Genomic DNA, 14,501 nt, shown 5'->3' with positions numbered 1-14,501 from the left:
ATCAAGGTATGTAAAATTATACCCAAAAACAAGAGATGTCAATCAATCATGTGGATCTTCCTTAGAACGAACTTTACTTCTATAAGTCATGTGCCAACTAATCTTGTAATTCCAGCCTTTTCATTCCTTTTTTTTTTAAACTTTTAGGAAATAATCGAGAGAAAACCTTAATGACAGGATCCCTTTCAATGTGAGAGAACAACATGTGATTTTTCAAAAAAAATAAAAAAAATTGTTAGAAGATGGGCCACACGTCCAAGAGGTGGTATCATGGTAAATATGCAGACTTCTCATAAAGATGGCATGAAGATGTAATTACTTGTCCATTTATCTCTCTTCTCTTGTTAGGTTGTAGCCCTAAGGGCATCGTAGTCATTGTAACATACACTCAAAAAACTACAAATAGATGCCCTTGGCTAAGAGGTAGAGCATTTAATTCTCTCCTCTCTTCTCAAACTTGTCCAAACTCTCCTCTCCCTTCTCCTGGCAGCCGAGATCTAAACTTTTTCTCATTTCTCTCTTCTTCTCTATTACAACATGGGACCCACCACGACATGCAACCATGGTGGAACCCACCATGAGGATGTCAGCCAAGAGGAGTCACCACATGAACTGGAATGAGCTAGAATACATTGGAATATTTGAGGATCAAGTGGAACCCATAAAACATACCACGAGTTGGAAAGATTTTCATATCTTCCTTGATTTATATGATTGATTTATCTTCCTTAGATTGTTGTATAAGGGAAAGTATAAATCCTAATTGATTAGGAAGTTTCAAAATAGGGGGGTCTTGGTTGAGGCATTCAATCAAGCTCTCCTCTTCTCTCATTCACTTGAAAGACTCTACCTCTCTTCACTTTAGTTTTTCTTCTTCTCCTCTCTCTCTACCCGAGAGCTCTCTTTTCTTTTTCTCATTTTTCTTTGTCTCTCCCCATGCTCGAGATATTATTCATGGGGTCATAAATTCAACATGGTATCAGAGCAACCAATTTAGGATCCCCACGTCAAAGGAATGCTCTAAGAAGATATGATCATAGAAGGCTCTTTATGAAGCAAGATTGAAGCTCATGAGATAAGTTTTTTTTGTTTATGAAATTATTGATTTGTGCTACTTATTTTCAGATATTAAAAGGATGGTTTAGAGATTTTTTTATGCATGTCTTCATCTTATGAGGTTGTGGAAATATTTGCATCTTGGATTAGAAAAAGTTATCAAGGCAGTTTTTGTCGGTCTAAAAATTTTGTTGACCAAGACCATTTTATGTTAAATTTTTTGCATAAAGAGTTATAAATCTGTGGCAATGAGATTCCCTGATAAAGCAGAATGGTATTGAGCCTTTTATGAGTGATTATTCAAAAAAATTTAGAAATATAATTATTTAGCTTTTATTTTAAACCCTCACCGTTAACCGATTTGGTTAAAGACCTATACTTGGGTTTTTTAACTAGTAGTTGATTGTAGATTTTTTGTTAAATTGAATTGCCTATTATGGCTGGAGAATACATGGGTCACAAGAGTGATATACTCAAGATTACTACTGTACCCTTGCGAGGGGTATCAAATTTTATGAGTTGGTCCACATCGGTTCACCGATTTCTTATAACAAAAGACCTCCTTGGTCACCTCACCACTCGTGGACCAATTGATGAAGAAGATATTTTTTATAACAAGTAGTTGAAGAATGATACTTTGGTGATTAGTTGGCTTATTAATAGCATGGAAGAACATGTTTCCAATAATGTTATTCATCTTGACATGGCTAAACAAATTTTGGAAACATGTACTAAGTTGTATTCTAGCTCTGACAACTTACACAAACCATATGATACTCTCCAAAGAATGCTTACCACTAAACAAGGAGACAATATCCATGAATATTTGGCTCGGTTTAGAGGTCTTTTTCAAGAACGGAAATAGCCCCGCCTACCTCCACTAATGTCTCTGTCCAAAACAAACAAAAAGAAGCCTTAGTCAAGGCCATATGCCTTTCTAATATCAAACGGTATCTTGAAGTTGCTAAGAGTCAACTTCTTAGCTCTTTTGTGGTTCCCACCTTTGATGATGTATGTGCCACACTTCTCCGTATTCAAAATGCTTCTTCCTCTAAAACCGAAGTATCCTCCTCTATGTACTCTGGACATAGGGGAACATCATCTGATCAAAGCCAAGGCCAAGGAAGAAATTATAGAGGAGGCCAAGGAAGAGGTGGAAGGAATGGGTATGACAGAACAGATGGGAAGGAATGCACTTATTGTGGGAAATTTGGCCACTCTAGAGACCAATGCTTCCATTTGAAAATTGCTCCAACTGTGGCATTCAAGGCCACCCTAGAGAAAGATGTCATAAACTCAATGGCAAACCAAACTAGAATAAGGCTAACCAAACCTTAGTGAGTGAAACAAAAGAAGATCAGTCTACCACATCACCAGCAAAGAAAACATTGACTGATGAAGAGTATGAGATATTCCAGAAAATGAGAACAATGATGGGTTCTACTCCAAGTACTTCCTCAACTACCGCTGCCACCACCGCTTCAAGTATGCTATCTGCTTCCTCGTCATCCTGGATAATTGACTTAGGAGCCTCAGAGCATCTTACATATTAAAAATAATTATTACACTCATTTTCTCCGTGTCCTTAACATAAATATGTTATCATAGCTAACGGCTCCCAAACTAAATTTCAAGGGAAAGGAACCACTTCTGTTACACCATCAATTCTGCTCATAGGTATCCTTTTTCTTTATACCTTCCCTTTAAATCTTTTATCAATTAGTCAGCTCACCAAATATTTTCATTGCTCCATCACCTTCTCACCCACTTCATGTGTGTTTTAGGATCTTATAATGAAACAGATGATTGGTGGAGGTCGTGAACAAGGGGGCTCTACTACCTAGATGTGCCAAAAAATAAATACTATTCCACAAGTGAAACTGAAACCAGGTTATGGCACTACCGGTTGGGACATCCGTCCATAATTTTTCTACTCCTAAAATGAGGTCAAAGTTTCAATGTGAAGTATGTCAAATGAGTAACCATCAGAGGTCTACATACTCACCTCATCTAGAAGTTAAAAGAGTTACTCCATTTGCCTTAATTCATACTGATGTACGAGGACCTTTGAGCGTCTAGAACATTTCTCAAGTAAAATATTTTATCACATTTATTGATGACTTCACTTGTACCCACTTGGTTATTTCTATTTAAATAGTGTTATGAAATACCATTGATTTTTACATTTTTTCATGCTATGGTACTCACTCAGTTTGGTCAAAAAATTAAAATACTCCGGTCGGATAATGCCAAAGAATAAACCTCCAAAGACCTTGACTCCTTTTTTCAAGAAAATGACATTATTCATCAAACCTCGTGCGCCTACACCCCTCAAAAAAATGGTGTAGCCGAACAGAAGAACCGTCATACTCTTGAGGTACCTCAAGGTTTACTATATACCATGAAAGCTCCATACTTTTATTGGCAGCATGCAATCCTTACCGCATGTTTTCTTATAAACCGGTGTTATGGACTCAATAGCAGGCTGAGTCATTCAGAGGCATCGTTACAAAGTCATTGAGTTATTGAGTAATTTGCCTTCAATTTATTTTATAAGTCAATTTACTAGTAGTGTAGCCGTAGGGGCATATTTGTAATTTCTTCCTTTTAATTCTTCGTGTCGTGAACCCTATTTGAGGGGAAATGGAAAGGAAAAGAGCAAGTCTTGATTTACCTAAACCAGGGATTGGAGTTCTCCTCAACAGACCCTAGGATTGGAGTTCTCCTCAATGAACCTAAAGGTCCAGGTTCCCTTCAGAGATCCATGAATAGGGACCATAACAAGTTGGTATCAGAGCAGGGTAACATGGGGGATTCATCCTGAAGTGACGAGCTGAGAACCATTGCCAGAGAGATGAAAGCAGACAATGAGGTGCGAATCAGAGAGATGCACGTAGAGATGAATGCACAGAATGATGTTCTAATGGCAGCATGGGAGACCAGACTCGGACAACAAATGGAACAAATCATGAGCAGGGTTTCAGAGATAGTGGCTAGAATAAATTGCCCCCCTAATCGAAGAGTGGAAGGCAACTCATATAGCAGACGGGGAGATCAGTCTGCAAGGCGCACAAGTTTCCCATATCAAGGTGAAGGTTTCATGCCCTTATACACAAAATTAGATTTTCCCACCTTCACTGAGTCTGACGACCCCTTAATTTGGTTACATAGATGTGAAAATATTTTTTCCAATCAAGAAACAATAGACTTTGTTAAGTGGGCTTGGCCACCTTCGACATTCTCGATGAAGCACAACTATGGTTTCATCAAGTCAAATTGGAGACATTGGTATTAGATTGGGAGGAATTTAAGGAGCTATACACTATATGGTTTGGGCCGTTGGAATACAACAACTCGTTGGGGGATTTTGTTTTATTAAGACAGGTCGGATCCGTGGAAATTTATCAAAAATAGTTTAATAAAAATTAGCTCGAGCAAACAGGATGGTTAGAGTCGACCAGCATGTAAGTTGGTTTACAACAGGCCTTAATGAATCTTTGAAGTTGGAGGTGGAGCTCCACACACCTGCTGATTCGAGTCGAGCAATGAATTTAGCTCAAGCACAAGAAGCAAAATAAAAAATTCAAATTCGGAGGACTGGTTGGTGATAGATGTCAGATTTTGACATGAGAACTAGGTTAATTATAATAGAATAGCCCTTATAATTGTGTTATAGGTGGTTATTTATCGGTTTTCAAATAAAACGTGCATTTATTGAATTTGGCATTAATCACTGCTTATATTGCATATTTTTCTCTCAAGAATTATGTTTCATTGCTTTTAGGGTTTATTTCTTCCTGAAATAATATTTATGGATTCAATTATGAAATTTCAGGAGAATTTTGGTGGAGAAGAGATATTTACAAAAATGCCATTAGTTAAAGGGAGAGATATTTTTAGGGCAAAATCATTTTGAGAGGGGAGTGCTCGGGGAGGGGGGGGGGGGGGGGGGGGGGGGGGGGAGGGGGGGGAGTGTAGCTACCGACCGAAAGAAGAGAGACCCGAGAGGATTTCGCTTCCAGCCGTTGTTCGCTGCGTGCCACCACCGTCCGAAAATCGAGAATAGACCCGAGGAGAGCTCGAGAGAGTCTCCATCGCGGCGAGTTCAACACTACCATTCTCTGCTCGCCAGGCCAAAAGGTTACCCAAGAGGGCTCCTCCGGCACCGATTATGCATTTCGACCATCCTCCGACGTCGATTACGCATTTTCGACCACTTCCCGAGCCTAGTCTGACTCCAACCGAGACTCGAGAGAGCCGATCAGAGGATTTCACTTCCATCTCGTCTTCCGCTGCACCACCTCCTCTGGCGCCAATTTTGATTCCTCTTCGCCAGCGTCGTCTCCACTTCCGGCCGCTCTCTCCTGCAACCCGAAGCCCCTAATTTCTGGAAATCGCAACAACCGTGAGAAATAATTGCTGCCTGAGCGAGAGGAAGAACAAGGGGAGTAATCTTTCATTTTTTAATTTAATTAGTTTCTATAGTTTGAACTTAGGTTTGAATACTTATTAAATTTGATTTGAGAATTGATGTTTATCGAATATTTGTTCTTCGAATTTTCCAAGTAATTAGCTAGTTAGGGCAGAATTATAATTTAGGTTGGATTCTGGTATTATTATCCGATCTTTGTGCTTAACTCTAGGCCACCAAGAGGGGCTAGACGCAAGGATTGAGAATCCGGATTCGTGGTTACGTGCCACTCGAGAGAGGCACAAATCACGATAAAATCCAAAGTTGACGTTTCCAGTTGTGGAAGTAGTTAATTAGATCATTGCTTGATTATTTAGGATATAATTAGTGTTTAGTTCAGATTAATTCATCATATTTGGTTAGGCTAGTTGACTGAAGAATACACAAATGTCAGTCCTCCCTGTGGATATGACCCTTGCTTCCCGCTAGATTACATGAACGATTCGTACGCTTGTTCGGTATAAAAGCCGATGTAATTAAATTTCACATCAAGTCTTTGGCGCCGTTGTCGGGGAGGCACGTATTAAGTGTATTTCTTTGTTCTCCATGGTCTTAGGTTAGATTTATTTTTCTGCTTTCATAATTTTATGTTTTTATTTTATCTTGATGATTTTGTATGGAGTTATTTTTATTTCTTCTAGTTAGTTCTATTTTCAGTAGTTAGTTTGTTAGCATAATTTGATAGTTAGTTTTGTTTCTTTTTTGTTTTTATGCACGGGCGCCGCTCCCTAGGTGAACCATTAGCTCCCTTTGTTGAAGAGGTAGAACATATTTGTAGGAAAACACCAAAAGTCAAGTTAGGAGCTACCATGGCCAATCAGGGTGAACCATTACAATTACCTCCAGCAGGTGACCGTAGAGCCCAGAGGGATTATTCTATCCCATCCAACTTCACATCACCTTCTTGCATTATATTTCCACCCACTACTGCTGCCAGTTATGAGTTGAAACCGGGTGTGATCCAACTCCTCCCTACATTCTATGGGTTGGTGAAGGAGGACCCTTATTACCACATCATGGAATTCTTAGATATCTGTGCGACTTTCAAATTCTAGAATTTCTCAGATGACTCTATCCGGTTAAGACATTTTCCATTTTTACTTAAGGATAAGGCTAAGTCTTGGCTTAATTCCTTAGAGGTGGGCAACATAACATCATGGGACACATTAGTCACGAAAGTTTTGTCCAAGTACTGTTCCATTCAGAGAACTACAGCCCTCAGGAGAGAAATCTCCAACTTTATGCAGCAGAAGGGTGAACACTTTTATGAGGCTTGGGAGAAATGGAAGGATTTGATCTGTAGGTGTCCACATCATGGGTTTGAGAAATGGCATTTAGTGCAATACTTTTATCAAGGTCTTACACCCCAGGTTAGATTCATGGTAGATGCAATGAGTGGTGGGAGTGATGGGTAAGAGTGCTAGTGAGGGGTGGGACTTCTTTGAAATGTTGAGTGATCAATCTCAGCAATGGGGTTCATCATTTAATGTTTATAGAAGATCCCACAAAGCCAAAAAGGGGTGTCTCTATGAGGTTATTGAAATGCCCATGCTCATGGCCAAGATTGAGGGGTTGACTAGAAAAATTGATGCCCTTATGGTGTCCAAGAGTTCACCTGCTCCTAACCCGTCTACTGTCTATGCCATATGCTCTAGTTCATCTCATCCCACACAAATGTGTCCATCTAGTTCATCCTACCCAGAGCTCATTGAGGACTTGAATGCAGTCCAGAATTTTCATAAACCAAACCAAAACGATACTTTTTCGGAAACATATAATCTGGGTTGGGCTAGACACCCAAATTTCTCATGGTCCAAGGGCCCATAGGTTGGGAGTCCTCCAGGGTTTACTCAACCCCAAGCTCTACGCCCACACTTCACTCAACAGCCATTGATTCCACAAAAACCTTCACTTGAGGATACACTTCAATTATTCATGCAGAATACACCGTCCTCCATTGCTAAAATTGAAATGCAAGTGAGTTAGTTGGCCAGCCACATGAGTGAACAGGCACAAAATAGACTCCTGAGTCAAACCTTTCCTAACCCCAAAAGCACACATGAGAGTGGGTCAAGTTCCAATCCCCACCATGAGCAAGCCAAAGGGATAACCACCCTTAGGAGTGGTCGTGAGTTGAACAATGGGGTAGGGACCACTAAGTCTACGGAGTCAAAGGATGACAATGGGGGCACATCATTGAGTGAAGAACCTCCAAGTTCTCCACCAACAGCTAGGCAGATCCCTAACCAAGTCCCACCAGCTCCTTATCCGAAGAGGTTATTGGGCTCTGTTATGGTCCCTAGCCATGGATCTAGTAACTCGGCGAGTTGAATATGAATCCAGCACTGTTAGAGGGTTTCTTAACACGTTTTTGTGAAAAGAAACTATCTTTTTCTTCCCTCACACGTTATAATTGAAAAGGAGTTTCCTTTTCTCAATTATAGATGCAACCAGCAAGTTAAAGGACTGTTTAAGCACTCAGATATGAAACCCCTCTTTTATGATTCATGTGAAGAGGGTTTTACTTGCTGTAATTACTCAAGAACAACCCCTTTCCCTTTACTGAATTCATTCCCCTTGAAAAGGAGTTTCCTTTTCTTAATTATGAATGCACCAATTCAAGCAAGAGACTGTTTTAGGGATCCAATTATGAAACCCCACTTTATACCTCACATCAATGAGTAGGGTTTCTAAATTCATGCAACTACCAATGCTGAATGTAAAGAGGGCAGTCTCTAGCTCTTCTAAACTCGGAAAAGATAGATAAAAATACCTCTTGAAGACCTCCTTCAATTCAGCAACTCGAAAATCCCTTTCTTGATGCTAAGACTCAACCAAATCCTCCTTCCCTCACTGCTTGTTCGTGGAAGAGATGGATGACTATTGCAGCATGGAAGAGAAGGCTGATTCCTCCTCCTTTTCCTTCCAAGATCTCCTCAAAGACTCCCCAATGGATGCAGCAAACCCCCAAGAGAGTTCACACCAAGAACCCTAGAATAGAGAGCCCAAAAGGAACCTAAATTACCCTAGTTTATGCTAATTCCGAACTTGCTTTATTTCTCAATCCTTACCCCTTAAATAGGGTAATTAACATCAACATAGGTTAGGGTTATAAAACCCAATTCTACCCCTACCTTTAAGTCTTATTACAAATCAATAAAATTTGAAATTAAAAGCAACATAAATAATAAAAGTAAAGTAGATGACTCAGTCTTATTGAGTCCATAACATCTGTCCCCCCTTGGAGATCGAGCTTGACCTCAAGCTCGGAAGCTGGGTAGACCTGGTGGAAGTTGTCGAGCCACTCCCATTTTGCGTAGTTGTGGCCGATTGCTGCCCAGTAATGGCATGCAGGGAGATGTCCGGTGGTTCTTCCTTAATCATATCCTCACGGTGGCCTCTATCGTAGACATCCTTCATCCGAGCTTGGGCACATCATAGCCATTCTATGATATTCTGTAGCAGCAGATCCCTATCTCTGAGACCCTGATCAATCGTGTCCACGCGGGTGGACCCGGGGTTGTACTAGAGGAGGCGAGGTGGATCCCGGCCATATATAACCCGGAAAGGAGTAGATTGCAAGGCAGAGTGGAACGAAGAGTTGTAACAGTATTCGGCCCACAGAAGCCATTGAACCCATTGTCGTGGACGATCCCCCACCAAGCACCGTAGATATATCTCGATGGTGTGGTTCACCATCTCAGTCTGCCCGTCTGTCTGAGGAAGATAGGTGGAGGAGAATTTCAATTTCGTCCCACTCAAGCGAAACAGTTCCCACCAAAAGGTGCTCATGAAAACTGCATCTCTGTCACTCACAATGGATTCTGGACTGCCATGTAAGTGGACTATCTGCTCCAGGAAAGTCTGAGCAACCCGTGTTGCTGTATACGGATGAGCCATAGGTATAAAATGTCCGTACTTGGAGAATCTATCAACCACTACGAAAAGTACGGATTTGCAGGCGGACACGGGTAGGCCTTCCACAAAATCCATTGAAATGTCGGCCCAAGCCTGCATAAGAAGGGCTAGAGGCTGGAGAAGACCGGCTGGACTCAAGTGCTCGGCTTTGTTACACTGGCATACCTGACAGTCGCCCACATAAGTCGCAATAGTGGGTTTCATGGCTTGCCAGTAAAAATCAGCTCGATTCCTTGCAAGGTTTTTTGGATCCCCTCATGTGTACTGTCATGGTAGGCCGAGAGAATAGCTGGAATCAACTCGGACTCAGGTGGAAGGAAAATCCTCTGCTTATAATAAATAAGTGAATCCTGGATGGACCACTTCAAATTCATTGTCCCTTCCGAGATCTTCTGATGCAGTTCCTGCAGTGCAGGGTTAGTGGCATGTGCGTCTCGCACCAAGTCCAAAATGAGAAATCTCGACTGGCTGATAGAATAGACCGACTGTTGATCTTCAAAACACCGTGACAAGGCATCTGCCACCTTAGTTAATCTCCCCGCACGATACTCCACTAAGAAGTCAAACCCCAACAACTGCTAATCTAGTGCTGCTATGGCAACATCGTCAAACGCTGTTCTAGTAGGAATTTTAGGCTGTAGTGATCCGTGCGTATGAGAAAAGCCCGGCCCCAGAGATAAGGCCTCCAATGTTGGACCACTTTGGCCAACCCAATCAATTCTCGCTCATAGGCTGCTAGCTTGTGATGACGGACTGTTTGCTAAAATACGCAATAGGATGGCCCAGCTGTTGTAAAATGGCCCCAATGCCCACGCCCGAAGCATCACACTCTACCATGAACAATTCGTCAAAGTTGGGAAGTTGTAATATGTTATGGTCCCTAGCCATGGATCTAGTAACTCGGCGAGTTGAATATGAATCCAGCACTGTTAGAGGGTTTCTTAACACGTTTTTGTGAAAAGAAACTATCTTTTTCTTCCCTCACACGTTATAATTGAAAAGGAGTTTCCTTTTCTCAATTATAGATGCAACCAGCAAGTTAAAGGACTGTTTAAGCACTCAGATATGAAACCCCTCTTTTATGATTCATGTGAAGAGGGTTTTACTTGCTGTAATTACTCAAGAACAACCCCTTTCCCTTTACTGAATTCATTCCCCTTGAAAAGGAGTTTCCTTTTCTTAATTATGAATGCACCAATTCAAGCAAGAGACTGTTTTAAGGATCCAATTATGAAACCCCACTTTATACCTCACATCAATGAGTAGGGATTCTAAATTCATGCAACTACCAATGCTGAATGTAAAGAGGGCAGTCTCTAGCTCTTGTAAACTCGGAAAAGATAGATAAAAATACCTCTTGAAGACCTCCTTCAATTCAGCAACTCAAAAATCCCTTTCTTGATGCTAAGACTCAACCAAATCCTCCTTCCCTCACTACTGGTTCGTGGAAGAGATGGATGACTATTGCAGCATGGAAGAGAAGGCTGATTCCTCCTCCTTTTCCTTCCAAGATCTCCTCAAAGACTCCCCAATGGATGCAGCAAACCCCCAAGAGAGTTCACACCAAGAACCCTAGAATAGAGAGCCCAGAAGGAACCTAAATTACCCTAGTTTATGCTAATTCCGAACTTGCTTTATTTCTCAATCCTTACACCTTAAATAGGGTAATTAACATCAACATAGGTTAGGGTTATAAAACCCAATTCTACCCCTACCTTTAAGTCTTATTACAAATCAATAAAATTTGAAATTAAAAGCAACATAAATAATAAAAGTAAAGTAGATGACTCAGTCTTATTGAGTCCATAACAGGCTCACCAAGGAAAGGAGATAGCATGCATGAAACGTTGGAACTGTTTAGTAAGGTTCACATTAACATTCCACTTCTTGATGCTATTAGGCAAGTCCCTTCTTATGCCCGATTTTTGAAAGACCTTTGTACACAGAAGAGAAAACAACATGTTAACAAAATGGTCTTTCTTACTGAGAATGTAAGATCAATTCTGAAGCATAACACTCCTCCTAAAGTTAAAGATCCTGGAGGCCCCACAATTTCATGTGTCATTGGTGAACATACCATCCAGAGAGCTCTTCTTGACTTAGGGGCAAATGTGAATTTGCTTCCTTTCTTTGTGTACCGACAATTAGGTTTGGGGGAATTGAAGCCTACCCCCATCACACTTCAACTAGCTAACCGTTCTGTCAAAATACCACGAGGAATAGTTGACGTTGTTTTGATAAAAGTGGACAAATTTCTGTTCCCGGTTGATTTCATTGTTCTTGATACACAACCAGTAGTCAATGTGACCAATCAAATTCTTGTCATCCTAGGACGTCCCTTCTTAGCCACATCTAATGTTGTCATTCATTGTAAACGTGGTGAGTTGGAGTTGTCTTTTGGAAATTTTAAGTTCTCGTTGAATGTGTTTAATGCCGGGCACCATCCACTTGAGTCTGATGATTTGAGTCCTACATTTAAGATAGAGACTGTTATGCTTTATGACGAATCCACTCTTGAATCTTTTGAGTCTTACATAACATCTTTAGAGATGGACTATTTTGATGAGGAAACATATTTCTGAGAGGTGACTCTTTACTCAGTTTTGTACCTCTGTTGGAGGAAGCTTATGGGGTTGTCACAACTGATCATCCACAGGATCTTCATCTTGACTTGGAAAAACCTCTTGAAACTTCCAAGCTAGATCTTAAGCCACTTCTTCCCACGTTGAAGTATGCGTTCTTGGGGCCCATGAACTCATTGCCAGTCATTATTGCCTCTGATTTGAGTAATGAGCAGGAGGAACAATTGACTGAAGTTTTTCAAGCACACAGAGATGCATTGAGGTGGACTCTTGATGCCTTAAAAGGTATTAACCCCTCCATATGCCTGCATCGTATTCATTTGGAGGAGGGGACTAAAGCCTCACATGAGATGCAACGTAGGTTAAATCCCCATATGTAGAAGGTTGTGAGAGAAGAAGTCATCAGGTTGCTTGTGTCAGGCATCATTTACCCTATTTCTAATAGCACCTGGGTGGGTCCAATTCAAGTTGTCCCTAAGAAAGGGGGGATAACAATAATGAAAAATGAGAGTGATGAATTGATTCCCACAAGAACTACCACCAAGTGGTGTGTCTCCATTGACTATAGAAAACTTAATTCCGCCACTAGGAAGGATCACTTCCCACTACCTTTCATTGATCAAATGCTAGAATGATTGGCCGGCCACAACTTTTATTGCTTCTTAGATGGATATTCCGACTACAATAAAATTCCCATTGCTTCAGAAGACCAGGAAAAGACCACATTCACGTGTCTGTTTGGCACCTTTGCTTACAGATGCATGCCTTTTGGTTTATGCAATGCGCCCACCACTTTCCAACGGTGCATGATGAGTATCTTTTCTGACATGATTGGTGACTTTTTAGAGGTCTTTATGGATGACTTTTCTATGTTTGGCTCTAGCTTTGAGACATGTCTGAACAATCTTTCACTCGTATTGTCCTGTTGCATTAAGTCCAATTTAGTCTTGGGAGAAATGCCACTTCATGGTAAAAGAAGGAATTGTTTTAGGACATGTAGTGTCTGAGCAGGGTATAAAAGTGGACAAAGCCAAGGTTGACCTAATTGCCAATCTGCCACCACCTACTTTTTTGAAGGGGGTGTGTTGTTTCCTTGGCCATGCTGGGTTCTATAGGCGCTTCATTAAGGACTTTAGCAAAATTTCTCATCCTTTGACGAATTTGCTTGCTCAAGATGTTGCTTTTGCCTTTGATGATGCCTGTATTCATGCTTTTGAGACACTGAAGAAATGTTTGTCCACTACACCCATTGTCCAACCCCCTACTTGGTCTTTGCCTTTTGAGTTGATGTGTGATGCCTCTGATTATGCATTGGGGGCTGTTTTGGGGCAAAAGGCGGATAAAATTCTATGTGTCATTCAGTATGCTAGCCGCACTCTTCATGATGCTCAATTGAATTACACTACAACTGAGAAGGAGTTGCTAGTTGTTGTGTTTGCCTTGAACAAATTCAGATCATATCTGTTAGGGTCAAAGGTTATAGTGTTCACTGATCATTCTTCTTTGAAGTACTTGTTATCCATCAAGGACACTAAACCTCGCTTGATTAGATGGATCTTGCAATTTCAAGAATTTGACCTTGAGATTCGAGATAAGAAGGGTTGTGAGAATGTTGTTGCAGATCATCTATCTAGGATCTGTGTAGCACCTCAAGAAGGATCCCTTCCTTTTAATGATTCCTTCCTTGATGAACAACTTCTCCAAGTATCCCAGGATCCTTGATTTGCTGACATAGTCAACTATCTTGTAATTCGTAAGATTCCTGATTAAATGAGTAAACAAGATCGGTTGAAATTCTTTTCCCAAGTCAAACATTGTTTTTGGGATGATCCTTATTTTTTCAAGGTGTGTCCAGACCTAGTCATTAGGTGTTGTGTACCTGAGCAAGACTTTGCCAACATTCTTGAATTTTGTCATTCCCAAGCATGTGGTGGACATTTTGGTGCTAGAAAGACCGTGGCTAAAGTCTTACAATGTGGTTTCTATTGGCCTTCATTATTTAGAGATGCCCATGAGTTTTGTCGTGTGTGTGATAGATGCCAACGGACTGGTTGTTTGTCTATGAAGAACATGATGCCTCTTAACCTCATTCTTATTGTTGAATTGTTTGATGTGTGGGGTATTGACTTCATGGGTCCTTTTCCTGTCTCATTCGGCTATCAATACATCCTTGTTGCTGTTGAATATGTCTCAAGATGGATTGAAGCTATTTCTTGTAAGACAAATGATCACAAAGTGGTGGTAAAGTTTTTAAAAGAAAACATCTTTAATCGGTTTGGTACCCCGAGAGCAATCATCAGTGATGGGGGATCTCATTTTTGTAACAGAGAATTTGAGACCTTGTTGAAGAAATACTCCATCACGCATCTGGTGTCCACTCCGTACCACCCGCAAACTTGTGGTCAAGTGGAAATCTCTAATAGGGAGATCAAACGGATTTTGGAGAAGTCGGTTCGCTTTGATAGGAAAGATTG

General features: G+C 40.8%; 1 non-coding gene across 1 annotated transcript; it reads right to left on the bottom strand.

Moving 5' to 3' along the window:
- Window positions 1-6,741: 6,741 nt before the first annotated feature.
- LOC137952408 (small nucleolar RNA R71) lies at window positions 6,742-6,848 on the bottom strand. Its single transcript, XR_011112242.1, has one exon. It is a non-coding gene; the product is annotated as a small nucleolar RNA R71 (small nucleolar RNA).
- Between the last annotated feature and the right edge of the window lie 7,653 nt (window positions 6,849-14,501).

The sequence above is a fragment of the Aristolochia californica genome, unplaced genomic scaffold, assembly GCF_029961685.1.
Source record: "Aristolochia californica isolate CCGP_79_NKW_82.1479 unplaced genomic scaffold, dmAriCali1.0.hap1 SCAF_15, whole genome shotgun sequence".
Taxonomy (NCBI): domain Eukaryota; kingdom Viridiplantae; phylum Streptophyta; class Magnoliopsida; order Piperales; family Aristolochiaceae; genus Aristolochia; species Aristolochia californica.
The sequence above is the reverse complement of the archived record's forward strand: the minus strand, read 5'-3'. Positions and strand labels throughout refer to the sequence as shown.